The sequence below is a fragment of the Nicotiana tabacum genome, chromosome 23, assembly GCF_000715075.1.
Source record: "Nicotiana tabacum cultivar K326 chromosome 23, ASM71507v2, whole genome shotgun sequence".
Lineage (NCBI taxonomy): Eukaryota > Viridiplantae > Streptophyta > Magnoliopsida > Solanales > Solanaceae > Nicotiana > Nicotiana tabacum.
This window is the reverse complement of record NC_134102.1, coordinates 64566684-64584141: the sequence shown is the minus strand read 5'-3', so window position 1 is coordinate 64584141 and position 17458 is coordinate 64566684.

The window sequence follows — 17458 nt, the reverse complement described above, 5'->3', positions numbered from 1 at the left end:
TAAGCAAGCCAACCACATTCCACAAAAAGTATAGCCAAATTTCTTTAATTAACAAAGTTATATTATAACTAAAGAAAGAAATAGTCTCAAAGCAGTAACAATAACACGACCAATACAATACAACCACCAAAACTAGGTGGCACAAGTACACGAGCAACTACAATAATAGAACGAGTATGTATACGTAATAAAGTTGTCTGAAATACAAATAGACAGGAAATAATAAAAGAACAGGGCTCGGGCACTGCAAAATGAACCCATGAAGTGTAGCTCACCTTGAGTCTCCGTGATAAAACCTAAGCTCAGCTGGAGGCTCCGCTAGCACCAACCTGAGGATCTGCACAAAAGATGTGCAGAAATATAGTATGAGTATATCATAATCGGTACCCAGTAAGTATCAAGTCTAACCTCGAAGAAGTAGTGGCAAGGCTAGATGCATGAGAATACTTACAACACAAATAATAGAACTTAGAACTAAAATAATAGATAATGTCACGAATAACAAGAATCAAGGATTTCAACAGTCGAAGAGTATAAAGCATGCTTTTCCAGTGCAATAAATAATCATAACACGGCTCAAATATGATATTAACATATAACATGATCAAATAACGGAGCCGAGGCTCCCAGGTAGCATATAGAGATATCATGCAACAATTAGCAGCTAAATGAATACTTGTGAATGTGTCAAATATATCTATGCATACTCAAGCGGTACAAGATATATGTACCACGATACAAAATTCATATATCATCATAACCCGCTACAAAATCCATGTATCGACCACGCTCACAGGACCCAAAGTAATATAGATAATAACCTGACTTCGAAGGGACGGATCTAAATCCAAGCGCAAAGAGGAGCCTATAGCTCACTCATAATCAAGTATTCAATCATCATGTTTTGTGTGCAATGACTGTATCTCACCCACAAGCCTTACCCTTCGTGCCAAAATTATCAATCCAGCTCAAGTATCCATAAAAAGAAATATATGCATGCATTCAAGGATTATAGATAAACGATGCACAAGGACTTAATAAACATTATACGGATATGTGCTCATGTAATTTCTATATGACTATAGATGGTTTAAGCAATTCAACATGTCAAGAATAAGTTCTCATACCTTCACAAATAATCATAAACCTAGGCATGATCTCTAACATGAATAAAAGTGTGAACATAGTCATATAAGCTAAACAAAACCATGAATCAAATAGCACATAATCAAAACAAGGCATAAAGTATTCCAATTCTACCCGGGTCATGATGTAAATATGGTAAGTGTAAATACACTCGCCACCACGTATATATACCACCCCAATATCTTAAACACATAATATTCAAGTTAAATCCTAGGGATTTCCCTCTTAACAAGGTTAGCCAAGAGACTTACCTCTACCCGGTAGGCTTTAACCTTCCAAAGTAGCCTTCCCTCTCAAATCAACCACTGAACGAGTCAAAACTAATCAAATACAACTGAATAGTGTCAAACAAAGACATTCGAACCAAACAATAAAGTTTGGATATTTAATCAAATTCCCAAAAGTTAACAAAAGTCAACCGATCCCACATGGTCAAAACCCAAGTCAAGGGGTAGATATCAGCTACCCACAACCCCACGAGTCCAAATATGTGATTAGATTTCAAAACCGAATCCAAATCGACTCCCAAATCTCCAATTTATACTCTCCAAAATTGTAGTAAACCCCCCCAAGTTTCACGTTCAAATCCCATAATTTATGTGTAGTAATCCATAGGGAAACGCGATATAATATCACAATCAAGTAGAAATCACTTACCCTTAAAGAGGTGACGAAATTCTCCCCAAATATCGCCTCTAGCGGAGCTCCTAAACTCAAAATAGTGAAAATAACTCATACCCTTGAAAAATAACTTCCGCCCAGCGACTTCCGTATCTGCGGATAAAACAGTTGCTTCTGTGACGTCGCATTAGCGGCAAAACCATCGCAGATGCGAAACTCACTTAAACAACTGCACCTCCTCTTCTCTGATACTTCTCCGCATCTGTGGTCTCGTTGGTGCCCTCCCCATGTGCATTTGCGCTACTAAGTCCGCATCTACGGACTCCCCTGCCCAGGCCAACTTGCGCTTCTGCGCACTACTCGCCGCATCTGCGACCTCGCACCTGCGCCCAATTTTCCGCAGGTACGACACACCAAAACTCTGCCAAAAACCAACAATGCCAAAAATAAGGGAAAATGGTCTGAAACCACCCTGAATAACACCTCGAGCCCCCTGGGACCCTGTCTAATTATGCCAAAAAGTTCCAATACCTAATCCAAACTTGTCTAAGGGATCGAAACACCACAAATAACATTCAAACCAAGAATCGATGATCAAAATCACTCTCTTAAAATCAAGAGCTTCCAACTTGCAACCAAGCGTCCTATTCAAGTCTAACCAATCCGGATTCCAACTAAACTTTGCACACACGTTCTAAATAACATAACTAACATATTCCAATCCTTAGTCAACTCTTACAACTTAAACTTTCAAAATGAAACTAAGTGTCTCAATTCACTCGCAAACCTTCCTGAAGCCAAACTAACCACCCCAAGCCACAAAATCACAAACACACATACATAAAGCATCAAATAAGGAAACGAGGCTCAAATACAACAAAATGACCGCCCGAGTCATTACATTCTACCCCTCTTAAGCAAATGTCCATTCTCGACAGATTTTCGAAACATACTCGGAGTGCCAAAAAGATGAGAATATCTGCTCCGTATATCATGCTTGATATCTTAAGTCGCTTCCTCAACTGACTGACCTCTCCACTGAACCTTTACCGATGTAATATCTTTCGACCGTAACTTCTGAACCTGCCTATCTAAAGTGGCCACTGGTTCCTCCTCATAAGCCAAGTTTTCATTCAACCGAACCGAACAGAAATCTAACACATATGATTGATCCTCATGATACTTTCGAAGCATGAAAATATAAAACATCGGATGAACTCCTGATCATACTACACTTCTGCACATTGCGTGCAGATATTGGATGTTGATGTTGCGGAGACTGACGGGAGTTGGATTTGAAGATGTACCCATGTTCCGGTTGTAGCTGCCTCTTGTTCATGGTAGCCTTAGATTATAAAGATCTGTATATGTATATTTCGAACAGATGATGTATTTATTTCATACTTGCTTTGTGAATTCTAATCTTAGAAGCGCATGATTTGTACTACCAGTCCTTGGGGAATGTATAAGATTTAGATATTTTCTTTTACTTAATTGTCTTGTTAAATTTCATTGAAATTGGATAGTTGATAACTGGCTTACCTAGCGGGTTGGGTTAGGTTCCATCACGACTAATTGGATTTTATGTCGTGACAAGGTGGTATTAGAGCTCTAGGTTTATAGGTTCTACAAGTCATGAGCAAGTGTCTAGTAGAGTCTTGCGAATCGGTATGATGACGTCCATACTTATCTTCGAGAGGCTACAGGGCATTTAGGATAATCTCCCATCTTTCTTTCCTTATCGTGCGGCATTGATTCAGCTTTAAACATAACTCTTTGGATTCTTTCCACCCATTCGTATGTACATATGAGTGCTCAGTATCAGTTATGCATCGACAACTTGCAATTCCATGGACGAGGTGCGAGATATGATTTTTGTGTTTATGATACGCCAATATGGAGGACTTGAGACCGGATTATGACTGTGGCTTGAGCACGGGGATTTCGATTGTGTGAGCACGTGTTTCTGGACTTTTAAGTCCGGTAATGTCCTTATGAGTGGAATTTGTGGCTCGATGAGCAGTGGAATGGCTTTGTGATGAGTATGATATGACCGCAGGATGCGTTAAGATGATTTGAATGTGGCGAGAAGTGTTTCCTTGAAATGTAAAGAAGGGTTCATTGGGTGCTTGATTTTTGTTTTGATGTGACGTACAGTCTGGAGTATGAATGTTTTGAAGGATCTTTCACGTTGTTAAATTTTGGGACAAATTAAATTCTTATGTCTTGTTAATGAGTTTCGACTCAGAAAGATTAAGTAATTGCATAGTAATTGTGACTGCGAAAAGGTATAACAAGATACAATTTGAGGCTAAACAGGTGGGTTATCCCCTGCGGAGTAATCTACGTAGGTGTTCCTTATAATGTGAGTGGAGAGTTTCTTTTCTGCCAGCGAGGCGTATGTGTTGAGATTTGAATTTGAAGCTGGTTGAGAAAATTGACTTGAGTGTCAAGAGAATGAATGCGAGCTTAGCGGACGATTGAAGTATTTTTATGGCTAGTGTTGTATGAGTTTGAGAAGAATTTTTGTTGAACTGATTGCGGTATTATGGCAGTAATAGAGTATGGGTATTGTGAGTTATCAAGTGCTTTAATCTATGGCTTTGAGCCAAGTGGGGGAGCCTGCTATTGACTCCTCAATTCATGGTTATATGTTAAATTTTTGTTTTGGTCTGAGGCATACTTGTGAATTAGTTATGACTTGCAGAGGTTGAGATCGAGGATGATTCGAGTACTGAAATTCCTAAATATGGGTTATATTGCACTTTATGAGTATATGAAAATCATGGGATGAGTGAGTTGTTATTTGTTAATGATGTAGTGCGCACGGAGTATGAATTTGATCGGTGGTGTTAAGGCAGGGTCACCTCTTTGGGTGTTGATGTGCTAATGGGGCACGTGTCTTTAAGCCCGTTTGGGCGGTACAATTTAGATTTGAGCAAAGTGGGTGACTCTCGATAAGGTGCTAATGGATTCAGAAATGTATAAGTGACAATTGAAATTTTTTTGGATTCGTATATCGCTAGAATCGGTTATTTACATTGGATGGTGTCGGGACTTGCGGTAATTCTATATGACTATGGGTTCTACATTCCAGTATAAGAAAGGTAAACGAATAATTTTAAATTCACATACGGTATTTTCAGAGTGGGCGTTTCGGTTGTGGTACTTATGGGGGTGCTTAAGAAGAATACAGTAACTTATGGGCCTTAAAGCGATGTGATTTTTATGTTAGGATATCTTGTAGTGAGCTTTGGGTAAGGATCGTAGTGTTCTGACAAGGAAAAGTGTCAACTTGAGGGTAATTCAGAAGAAACTCAGAGAAAATAGGACAACTGGGTAGTAGGCTAGACCAGTATGGTAATGGAATGATCGGTTATTTTGGGCAATTATTATGTGTTGAGGCTCTACAGATGTTGTGGTGACCTGCGTGGCTTGGTAGAGATAGGGAGATTCAGCTCTAATAGCTGGGTTATGTACAAATGGGTTTTGAAGAGTTCTTGATGGTTTCTATCATGGCTCGAACCAGATATTTTTCTAACTAACTGGGTATGTAATTTATTGGTGACTCAGAGTTGATAATGAGATTCTCGTACTTTTCACATGATGCCATGATAGAGGTAGTGTGTTGTGCGGGGTTAAGCTTTACATGTACAAGATGGCAGTTCAGTCTTGAAGGGAAGGTCACGAAGCTTGGGCAGAATGGTCAGTTTTAGTTATTTAGACGAATGTTATAATTGCTCGGTAATTTTGGAGAAGGGTGCGCATTTCAGAAGGGGCATTGTGTTTTGACTTACGGATGTTCATAGGTATTGCAGTACTCACATGGTTGATAGACTGCTGATATTCAAATTATTGCTATGTGGCACGGAATAATTATGGAAGTATTCCTCGTGGGATGATCGTGCATGAAAGATGTGTTAGTCATTAGAATGCTAGAATTGGGATCAGTTATGATGATTCATGTGTCCTATGAATTTGGAAACTGGGAGTTCTCAGAAGCATATTGTTTCAGGGTTGCGACTTGTTTGAGGTGAGTATTTTATTTAAACTCAGTGGAGGCACTAGTTGCGTTAATTATTTGTGATAGCTACGCGCTATGAGTGTGTATATAGGTGAGGTGTGAGCCTATGTGCGGGCATTGGGGCAAGTATTCATACTCGGAAGAATGCTTAGGCTATGATATGCCTACAGTTGACTGTTAAGCATAAAGTTATAATGTTTCTCGTATTCGTACCTTTGTGGAGAACTATCTGGGCTATACTTGAGGTTATAAAGAAGCTAATTCCCTGAGATAACTTGGTAGTTACTATTTCTGCGTTAACTTGCCGATTTGAGTTGTGATAGAAGACTTTGCATATGCCTATACTATGGCGTGTTATTTATACCAGTCCAGGATAATGAGACTCTTATTTCATTATCATATACATGTGTACTTGTTTAATTGTTCCTATATGATATGCTGGGACTGGAGGACTATCACCATACCGTGCGGTTGATGTTAATGTGAGCTCTAGAAAAGTTGGTTACTGTTGTTAGATTCATGTGTCTTGGTTCTACTATATATGATGAGCTTATAGCATTGCAGTTATGGTGGTGCTTGATGAACTTGCAATACGGTTCTCTTCTTTGAGACATTTTCCATTTTTGGGTACCCGGATTGTGCAGTTGTGGCTTGAGTTATATTGGTGTGGCGTGTCTGTGGGATAGTTGTGTTTAATAATATATGGTCATTGAAGCTAGAATGGGTACTATCAGGTTTGGTTACAGTATATTTGGGAGGATGACATTGAAAGTCGGCTAAGAAAGTGACTATGGTTCTGGTTGGGGCGAGAGAGCTCCATGACTTGTTGATCTAATAAGGGGTTATGAGATTTCCGTGTGTTTCTTTTATTATCAACAGTGTACGGAGGTTTTGGAACGAGGTTTGGCTTGATATGTGGTTTAATACTAGTACCAGATTAGTTTGGAGTAGTTACTGTGATCGAGAATGGTGTTGCGAGCATGCGAGTTATGTAGTATGTTATGTGATAATATTTGGGGTTGTGGTTATGGCTTGGTACCACTTGTTCAAACTCATACAGCGTGTAGATGTAAGATTCGTGTCTTGAAAAGAAATTCTAAATGTTGGAAATTGAATTCCAAGGTTTATGGGCTAAGGTTAAATTAATGACTTTCAATTATGTTATGTTGTTAGGCCTATACAAGTTACACAGAATAGGGTGGCATGGGATCACCCCCGGGTACGTGCGTGGTAAGATGGAATAGAGATTTGATGGCTTGGAAACAACTCTTGGCACGTTCGAGGACGAACGTATGTTTAAGTGGGGGAGAATGTAACGACCCGACCGGTTGTTTTGTGTATTACAGCCCCGTTCCCCCATTTACTCCTCAATTTATGCTTTACATTTGTTGTATGACTTGTCGGGGTAATAGGTTCGGGTCCGGTGAGGTTTTGAAATGAATTGAGATACTTAGTCTCCAAGATGAAAACTTAAGTCGAAAAGATTGACCGAATGTTGACTTATGTGTAAATGACCCTGGAATAGAGTTTTGATGATTCCAATAGCTCTGCATGGTGATTTTGGACTTAGGAGCGTGTCCGAAAAATTATTTGGAAGTTCGTAGTTAAATTAGGCTTGAAATGGCTAAAATAAAAATTTAAGCTTGGAAGTTTGACTGGGGAGTTAACTTTTTGATATCAGGGTCGGAATCTGATTCTAGAAATTTGAATAGGTCTGTTATGTCGTTTATGACTTGTGCGTAAAATTTGAGGTCAATCGGACATGATTTGATAGGTTTCGGTATCGAATGTAGAAGTTGAAAAGTTCAAAGTTCATTAAGCTTGAATTGGGTTATGATTCGTGGTTTTAGAGTTGTTTGATGTGATTTGAGGCCTCGACTAAGTTCGTATAACATTTTAGGACTTATTGGTATATTTGGTTGAGGTCCCGGGGGCCTCGGGTGAGTTACAGATGATTAACGGATCAAATTCGGACTTGAGGAAATGCTGGAATTTTTTTGTTACTGGTGTCTTCGCACCTGCGCATGAGGGACCGCAGGTGCGAGTTCGCAAAAGCGAGCCTGAGAGAGCAGAAGCGGAAAAGGGAGAGTGGGCAGTGGCTGCAGGTGCGAGGGAAAATTTCCTCACCTGCATGATCGCAGATGCGGACGAGAAGTCACAGGAGCGCTGGTGACCGCAGAAGAAGACTGCTTCTCGCAAAAGTGAGTCAGCAGAAGCGGGAGGTAGTGGAGCCTTGGCAAACCACAGAAGCGGTAGATTCTCCACAAAAGCGGAACCACAAATGCAGTTAAATGTACTGCAGAAACGAGAACACTGGACAGGCTACAAAAACAGAAGGGTCCGACGTTTTTGTCATTTTCGAGTTCATACACATGGTTTGGGGTGATTTGTCAGAGGGATTTCATGAGAAAACTTGAGGTAAGTCACTTATGATCATTTAGTCAATAATATTGGATTATCATTGAGTATTTCGAATAGATTACGTGTTTTTGAGGTGAAATTAGAGGATTTGAGACTAGGGATTTGAAAATGAGATCTAGGGATTTTAAGGTCAAATTCTCAGAATTTGGTAAATTTGGTATGGTTGGACTCGTGGTTGAAGGGGAGTTCATATTTTGTAACTTTTATTGGGTTCCGAGTCGTGGGCTCCACTGGCGATTTTGAGTGTAACTTCTGATTTTTGTTGGAAAAAATTAGTATTTTAATATGGAATTAATTCCTATAATTTTTGTGGACTGAATCAAATTAATTGTGACTAGATTCGAGCCGTTCAGAAGTTGATACGTGCAGAATGGAATTTCTGGGGCATTGTTTAGCTTGCTCGACATTGGATTCGGCTTGTTTGAGGTAAATAACTCTTCTAATCTTGGAGCTGAGGGTATGAACCCTGACTATACGTGTTATGTGTTTGGTGTTGAGGTGACGCATATGCTAGGTGACGGGCGTGTGGGCGTGCACTGTGTGAATTGTGACTCCGTTACTTCTGTGGTACTGTGTAGTTACCTGAACCTATCTGAAATCATGAAATCTCTACGTATTAGAGTTATCGAGCTGTGATTCATATTAGAAACCATATCTAGGCTACATGCTTATTCTGTTGGGACCTACTGAGGTCATTACTGTTGTTGAGTTATTTGCTTACATTGCAATGTCATACTCAGTCATATTCATTCATTGCATATCATATCTCAGTCTCTGTTGTTATTTATTGATACATCATATCATCATTTTTGGGCTAATTCATTTCATTGTGAGCCCGAGAGACTGGAGAGGTTGATGACTGATTGAGGCTGAGGGCCTGATTTTGAGATATTGATACTATAGCACGTGAGTTGTCCGTACGAATTTTTAGCACTTGGGCTGAAGGAGCCCCTCCGGAGTCTGCACACACCCCTAGTGAGCGCGATTGATTTATATTGAGGGATGGATCTTCCCTGGACATGGATCTTGTCCGAAGCATTTATACCTAGGGATGGATCTTCCCCACGGGCTAGATTGGCCATACTCAATACTAAGTGACTGATGGTCAGTTGATGTATATATTCCGAGATGGATCTTCCCTTGGCCGAATTGGCCATATACAGTACTGAGTGATTGAGCATGATGAGTTGGAAGTGTGAGACAGTGATAGTGAGTACTCTAAGAGTGTGAGTACACGAGTTCATCTCTGAGATATATTGCATTGACATGCACACATGACATACAAGCATAAAGATGTATCTTCCCCATGTTGTACGGTTTCACGTTATTCATGATTTCTCACACTTATTGGCATATGGACATAGTGATGCATTTTACACTGGCTATCTGGAAAAAAAATGGAACATCTTATTTATTGTTGAAAGGATTTTTGGAAAAATTACTGTTTTCAAACTTAGTCATATTTTTGGCAACTTCGGTAAACGATTTGGGTTTTTACTGATATACTTGAAAGGCAGAACTATTTTCAGAAATCATGATTTAGCTGAGCATTCTATATCTAGGTTACTTCTTTATTTCCTTGCTTTACGTTGTTATGGACTGTTGTTGGCTATTTGTGTTAGACCTGACCTTTGTTCCAACTCGTCACTACTTTCAACCTAAGGTTATGTTTGTTACTTATTGAGTACATGGGGTAGGTTATACTCATACTACACTTCTGCACCTTGCGTGCAGATGTTGGCTGCTGATGTTGCTGTGTTACCGACGGGAGATGGATTTGAAGATGTACCTGCGTTTCGGTTGTAGCTGCCTCTTGTTCATGGTAGCCTTAGATTATAAAGATCTGCTTATGTACATTTCGAATAGATAATGTATTTATTTCATACTAGTTTTGTGAATTCTAATCTTAGAAGCTCATGATTTGTACTACCAGTCCTTGGGGAATGTATAAGATTTAGATATTTTCTTTTACTTAATTGTCTTGTTAAATATCATTGGAATTGGATAGTTGATAACTGACTTACCTAGCAGGTTGGATTAGATGCCATCACGACTAGTTGGATTTTGGGTCGTGACAGAATGCATGGCTTGTTGGGTCCTTGAAGAGGAAGTGTTTAGTTGGTTGACTCGATGGCGAGAAACATTTAAGTGTGGGGTATTGATGTGCTATAATTCCATATATTTTGATGTTATTTACCCTACTTGCTTGTTGTTTGGATGATAATTTGTGCGACAATAGAGCTTAATAGAGCTTATTTTACGTGTAGGAATGCTTGGACATGAATTGGAGAAAAGTTGCACGAAATGGTACCTCACAGCTACAAAATAGATCAATAAAAGAAGACGTGCAAGGCAATGAAAAGTCATGGCCATAGACAGTACAAGGCATTGTCTAGGGCACTGTCATTGGCGCCCCAGACAGTGCCTTACACAGAAACATTAGCGCCATAGACAGTGCCTCGCGCATAAATATTGGTGCCCCAGACAGTGCCTCGCGCCGACGATGCTATCCGAGCCAATTTTATTTCCTCTTTAGTTTTGATTGTGGACACGTTAACCCTGCCTTATAAATACCTCTTAAAGTTATTTTTTAGAGAAGAGGACGTTTTTAGAGAGGGGATTCGATCCAAGGAGGCAAGAACACGCTAGGAGCAAGGAGGAGAATTCTTCTACGAATTTTTCACTTCCTTCTTCCTATTTTCATTATTGGTTATATGAACTATAATATTGTAATTTTGCATTCTATTATGAATAGCTAATTTTTTATATAGGGTTTTGATGGAACCTTTTGTAAGATAAATTCTTGTTATGTTTTTATATAATTGAACTGTTAGATTTCTCTACTTGTTCAACTACGTGTTTCCTGCTATTGATTGAATGGCCATCAATTGACTGTGCCTATTTAGTGATTGCTTGAGAGAGGGTACTTATTTAGGTAGTTTTTGAACAATATCACTCCTAAGTATGTGAGAGGTCAATACAGAGAGTTTAAAGGCGGGATTAGAGATAACAAAACCTTAGTGCAATCGTAGTGAGCGGTGAATTAGTGCCAGCTAGTGTAGTTCGAGAGAATATGTCTAGTAAATTGTGATAGTTACTCGATAGAGAATAACAACACCCGAAGTACTCACGATCGGTAGAGAATACTTAGGAGAAATTATAAAAGACATAGCGGGAAGGATTCCGACAATTACGAAAATCATAACTCTAGACCTCCTTAATCTTTTTTCCAACTCGTAATATCTTTAGTTGTTAATCTACTACTTTAATTTATTAGTTAATGTAGTATCTTTAGTTGTTAATCTACTACTTTAATTTGTTAGGTAATTAGATATAAGAATCTTAATATTTATAACTTAGGAATTGTTCGAGCTTGTCTTCTGAGTGATATTGAACAGTTATAGTGAAACCGTAGTTCTCTGTGAGATTTGAATCCGGACTTTTAGACTGGATTATATTTGCAGCGACCGCTTATCCTTTTTAGGACTAGAGTTGGGCATGATCAAATAATAATCAAAACAAAACCCATGGATTGATAGAACATATTCTTGAATAATAACCATTGTTTATACATGGTTATACAAAGCGGATACATCATTAATTTTACATTATAAATATAATGTATATGTAATGTATAACAGTGTATAAAAGTCTATATATATAGTGTATAAGTTTATAAAAGTGTATACATACTTTTATACATCATATTATATAGATTTTAAAAATGAAGTACAAAAATTGAAGAGGGGTTCTATGGTAGCTCGGGGAAGAAAGTAAAACAATAACATTGAAAGGCATTTGAATTCATGAAATTCAATGTAAACATATGTTGACTATTCTAGATGTAAAAATTTATTGGGCTATATATGCTCAGGATAAACTTTTTGTTTGGGATATACATATGGGTAAGTAGCCCTATTTGGTCTTCCCCATTTAATTTGTACCCACTTTTTATAAAATGTTTAATTGGTATCTAAAATACAGACAACTTTACGTCTTTTTCCTTTTCTCCTCCTCCTCCTCCTCCTCCTTCTTCTTAGTGGCTGTGAAAACAAAGGTGACAGTGAATATATGTGGTGTTTGTGAGCAGGTTTTAAGGTGGTTTATAATTCTTTACAATAATGAGTTGTTGTGGTGCTAGGGTTTCTTCTTATTCATGTCTTTTCCTTTTCCTCCTCCTCCTCCTCCTCCTCCTTTTTCTTCTTCTTCTTCTTCTTCTTAGTGGCTGTAAAAACAAAGGAGACAATGAATATATGTGGTGTCTGTAAGCAGGTTTTAAGGTGGGTTATGATTCTTTACAATAATGAGTTGTTGTGGTGCTAGAGTTTTTAATTCTTCTTCTTCCTCCTCCTCCTCCTCCTCCTCTTCCTCTTCCTCTTCCTCTTCCTCTTCCTCTTCCTCTTCTTCTTCTTCTTCTTCTTCTTCTTCTTCTTCTTCTTCTTCTTCTTCTTCTTCTTCTTAACAAAGGTGACAGTGAATATATGTGGTGTTTGTGAGCAGGTTTTAAGGTGGTTTATGATTCTTTACAATAATGAGTTGTTGTGGTGCTAGGGTTTCTTCTTATTCACATCTTTTCCTTTTCCTCCTCCTCCTCCTTCTTCTTCTTCTTCTTCTTAGTGGCTGTGAAAACAAAGGTGACAGTGAATATATGCGGTGTCTGTAAGCAGGTTTTAAGGTGGTTTATGATTCTTTACAATAATGAGTTGTTGTGGTGCTAGGGTTTCTTCTTCCTCCTCTTCTTCTTCTTCTTCTTTTTCTTTTTCTTTTTCTTTTTCCTCTTCCTCTTCCTCTTCCTCTTCCTCTTCGTCTTCTTCTTCTTCTTCTTCTTCTACTTCCTTCTCCTCTTCCCCCTCTTCCTCTTCCTCTTTTTCTTCCTCTTCTTCTTCTTCTTCTTTTTCTTCTTCTTCTTCTTCTTCTTCTTCCCCCTCCTCATCCTCTTCATCTTCCTCCTCCTCCTCCTCCTTCTTCTTCTTCTTCTTCTTCTTCTTCTTCTTCTTCTTCTTCTTCTTCTTCTTCTTCTTCTTCTTCTTCTCCCCCTCCTTCTCCTCCTCCCCCTCCTTCTTCTTCTCCTTCTTCGTCTTCTTCTTCTTCTTCGCAAAATGGGTTTTGTTAGATTTGTTGTTTTATGGATAAATTGATGATTGAGGTTTGTTGTTTATAGTACTTGGAGGTTATGTTTTAAATTAAGCTCATTTGGAGCATATTTAAGTGTTGAATCGTGCATTGGTTGAAATTCGAAGAACACGTTTATGTTTCTGGGCAATTTGTACTTTAGACCTATTTGTCCGTAAGTGTATGAAAATATTGGTTATACTTCAAACCTATTTGGCCTTAAGTATATTTTTTTCACTTTAAACCTATTTGGCCTCAAGTGCATGAAAATATTTATTGCACTTCAGACCTATTTGGCCTTAAGTGCATTTTAAGTGCATTTTTTTTTATACTTTAGACTTAATTGGTGTTAAGTGAATTACACTTGAGATCCAACAAGTCTAATGTTGATACTAAAGTAGGTAGACTTGCAAATTTTTGTGCAAAGTGGGTATAACTTCAATAGTCCAAAATCAGGTATAGAAGCACACTACTAAAAATCTGCTAAAAACCGACCAACTATTTCCGACCAACGTTGGTCGGTCAAAAAATGCGACCAAAAACCGTCCAGGTTGGACGCAAACTGGGAAAAAAAACATTTATATTTTTTTTAAACAAAATACCGACCAACGTTGGTCGGTAAATTGGTCAATAGCTGGTCAGACAAGAAAATTTTGGATTACCGACCAACGTTGGTCGGTAATTTGGATCCAATTTTTTAAATTTTAATAATTATTTTATTATTCTTAAATATTTTATAATATTTAAGAATTTATATTTAAAATTACCGACCAACGTTGGTCGGTTAAAGATTTTAAATTTTTTTTTAAAAAAAACCGACCAAAGTTGGTCGGTTTTTGGTCAAACGGTCAGCACTTAATGTACCGACCAAAATTACCGACCAACTTTGGTCGGTAATTCTAAAATCAGAGAAGTGAAAAACAGGGGAAACCCCCATTTCTCTAAATTTTTTCCCTCTTCTTCCTTCCCTTCTCTCCTTCTCCCAGCCCCTCCCCCTCACCGTCCAGGCCTCCCCTCGCCGTCCAGCCCTCACCCTCGCCGTCGCCGTCGCCTCTGCCACTGCCACTGCCGCCCCTCGATCTCCTTCTCCATCTCCTACAAATTCTAGGTTTGAATTACAACCCATTTATTTATTATTTCTAGGTTTTGTTAATTAGTTATGAATTAGTTTCAATTGATTAGTGTTTTAATTATTTGAACATTGCATTTTATTGAGGATTAGGGTTTAGGTCTTTTTTTAATTAGTTTTATTAACTAATTAGTTTTGTTAATTAGTCAATTATTTATGAATTAGTTTAGTTTAGGGTATGGGTTGAATTTCTTTAGTTTAGTTAGTTTATGTTTAAACTCGTAGGATATGAATTAAAATTTTAGTTTTTAGGATTTGTTCTTGTGAATTAAACTTTTAGGATATGATTTGAACTTTTAAGATATGAATTGGACCTTTTGGATATGAATTGAACTTTTAGGATATAAATTGGTGTAATTAGAAAAAAATAATTATCTTGAATTAACTAAAAAAGATATAATTAATTTATAATTGTAGAATAAATTAATTTGTTCTTGTGAATCGAACTTTTAGGGTATGGGTTGAATTTCTTTAGTTTAGTTAGTTTATGTTTAAACTCGTAGGATATGAATTGAAATTTTAGTTTTTAGGATTTGTTCTTGTGAATTGAACTTTTAGGATATGATTTGAACTTTTAAGATATGAATTGGACCTTTTGGATATGAATTGAACTTTTAGGATATAAATTGGTGTAATTAGGAAAAAATAATTATCTTGAATTAACTAAAAAAGATATAATTAATTTATAATTGTAGAATAAATTAATTTATTCTTGTTTTATTTGTATAGATGGAACATCGTACTTGGATGTACAATAGAAATTATCCTAATCGGCGGGGATTGCGGGAGGATTTTATAGAAGGGGTTGATGACTTTATTAGACATGCAATGTCACTTCCACCATACCAAAGTGAAGGAGTAATTAGGTGCCCTTGTGTCAGGTGCGATTGTATGAAGTTTAAAAAATCGGAGGAAGTTAAGCTTCATCTTTATAGGAAGGGGTTTATAGAGAATTACTTTGTGTGGACTAATCATGGAGAGATCGATGGTAGCCGTGGAATATTTAATAACATGGTTGTTGGTGAAAGTAGTAGGTCGGTGGAGAATACAAATCTTGATTCTAGAATTCAGGATGTGGTTGCGGATACTTTTAGGGGTGAGCCCAATGAAAATGTTGAACAAACTCCTAATGATGACACAAAACGTTTTTATGAACAGTTAGAGGAAGCTAGTCGTCCACTACGTGAAGGAAGTCCGCACTCTGAGCTGTCTGTTGTAGTTAGATTACTAAGTATCAAATCTAATTGGAATATTTCTCAAGCAGCCATGGACTATTTCATTGACCTTATGAGTGAACTAGTTGACCCTAATATCAACTTACCTGGTGATTTCTATAAGGCGAAGAGATTGGTTTCTATGTTAGGACTTTCGTCAATGAGAATTGATTGTTGTGAAGATGGTTGCATGTTATATTATAAAGATGATGCAACTTTATACAGTTGTAAATTTTGCGAAAAGCCTCGTTTCAAGAGGCTTTCCAGCAGGAATATGGTCGCTGTCAAGGCAATGCATTATTTACCTCTTATACCTAGGTTAAAGAGGCTATATGCGTCGATGAGTTCTGCTCCTCATATGAGATGGCATTTTGAAAATAGAAGACCACCTGGTGTTATGTGTCATCCTTCAGATGGAGAAGCTTGGAAGCACTTTGATAGGACATATCCAGATTTTGCTAGTGAACCAAGGAACATTCGGTTAGGTCTGTGTGCCGATGGCTTCACGCCTTTTTCTATATCTGCGACACCATATTCATGTTGGCCTGTCTTTCTTACACCTTATAATCTACCACCTGAGTTGTGTATGACTAGTCCATATATATTCTTAAATTGTATTATCCCCGGTCCACGTAATCCAAAAAGTTTGATTGATGTATATTTGCAACCTTTGATTGATGAGCTAAAACAATTGTGGTATGATGGTGTTGAAACATATGACATATCAACCAAGCAGAATTTTAATATGCGTGCTAATTTAATGTGGACTATTAATGATTTTCCTGCGTATGGAATGTTGTCTGGGTGGATGACTGCTGGGAAGCTAGCTTGTCCTTACTGCATGAAAAATAGTAAAGCGTTCACTTTGAAACATGGCCGAAAGCAATCATGGTTTGATTGTCACCGTCAATTCTTGCCTGATGATCATGAGTTTAGAAGGATGAAAAATGCATTCAAAAAGAATAAAGTGGAATATGATTCTCCACCTCCGATACTTTCAGGTGAGGAAATTTGGGAGAGGGTCCAGAACTTCAGTAAAGTTACTGAGGCTCCACCTTATAGATTTCCCGGATATGGTGTTAATCATAATTGGACGAAACAGAGTATATTTTGGGAGTTGCCTTATTGGAAGGATAATCTTCTCCGACACAACCTTGATGTCATGTATATTGAGAAGAATTATTTTGATAATTTGTTCAACACAGTGATGGATGTTAAAGGTAAGACAAAAGATAACCCGAAGGCTAGAATGGACTTACAAGAATATTGCAGGCGGCCTGAATTATACTTGCAGACAGCAAACAATGGTAAGGTGTTCAAGCCCAAAGCAAGTTACACATTCACTTTGGAGGAAAGACGACAAATTTGTGATTGGGTTATGAAATTAAAGATGCCTGAGGGTTATGCGTCGAATCTTGGAAAAAAAAGTAGATATGGAGGTAGGGAAGTTGAGCCATTTGAAAAGTCATGACTGCCATGTTTTCATGGAGACCTTAGTGCCTATTGCATTTTGTGGTTTGCCTGAAAGAATCTGGAAACCCATCACAGAGATTAGTTTGTTTTTCAAAGACTTGTGTTCTACCACATTAAGGGAAGAAAACCTACTTCGGATGGACCAGAACATCCCTATAATTTCTAGTAAGATAGAAAAAATATTCCCATGTGGTTTCTTTGATGTGATGGAACACCTTCCAATACACCTTGTACACGAGGCACGACTTGGAGGGCCTGTTCAATGCAGATGGATGTATCCCTTTGAGAGGTAATATTATAAGTTTGATGTACTATTCT